This window comes from Urocampus carinirostris, chromosome 15 (assembly GCF_059441175.1).
Source record: "Urocampus carinirostris isolate Australia breed hairy pipefish chromosome 15, RoL_Ucar_1.0, whole genome shotgun sequence".
Lineage (NCBI taxonomy): Eukaryota > Metazoa > Chordata > Actinopteri > Syngnathiformes > Syngnathidae > Urocampus > Urocampus carinirostris.
The window spans coordinates 25,451,652-25,452,596 of record NC_142363.1 but is presented as its reverse complement, the minus strand read 5'-3'; positions in this window follow the sequence as shown (position 1 = coordinate 25,452,596).

Below are 945 nucleotides of genomic sequence, written 5' to 3'. Positions count from 1 at the left end.
GATCCGCCCCCCAATACATTACGTCACCAAAACGTGCTCTGGCCAATCCAAAATGTTGAAAGAGCCATATCGGACCAAGAAAAAGTTAACATGATTGGAGACGCAAAATATTATAAGCTTTATGTAACATCCTACATGCCCAAACTTTCTTGTGTAAATTTTAACCTTTATCTTCTTTGTTTTATTTTATCCTCACTGTGAAATGTGAAACTGGAGTGCCAAGTCCAATTTCGTTGTCGCAATATGTTCAACCCATTTTGTAACAATGACAATAAAGGTATATTCTATTCTATTTATATAAACCAGGGATGTCAAACTGTTATGCACTCTACCGTAACTTATAAAGCATAAAGCTTATGCTGAAATAAGCTTTATGGTAGAGTGCATTACAGTTTCAATACGTGCGATTTGAATAGAAAAAGGCAAAATAAACATGTTACCTGCTCAAAAGTGATTTATATACGGTGTGCATTGCCGTTCGATTACATTCACAACAAATACAAAGACGGAATGGTTTAAGTTGTATTACATTCCCAACAAATGCAAGACGAAGTGGTTCTTGTTATATGTTCGCCATTACATTCCCGAAAAGTAATATAAAAGTGAGATAAAACGAGGTAAAAGTGGTTATAGTAGCCAGGGGATGCAAGTCTCGGCAGAGATGCATTTCTCGGCATAACACCCGGCCAGGCCATGGGTTGGCAATCCAAAATGTTGACAGAGCCATATCGGACCAAGAAAAAGTTAACACGATTGGAGACGCAAAATGAGGACTGGAGGATGCTGCTTGGGAGGGTGGGATCGAATCCCACTTGAGAAGACAGAGCTATGCCCTTGAACAATAGTTTTGCCCTTTACACATTGGTTAACTGCTGTTAAAAGTGTCGAAAAAAATTGTTCAAACCCCACATCGTTAGAATAAGATATAATGGAATTGTGAATGTA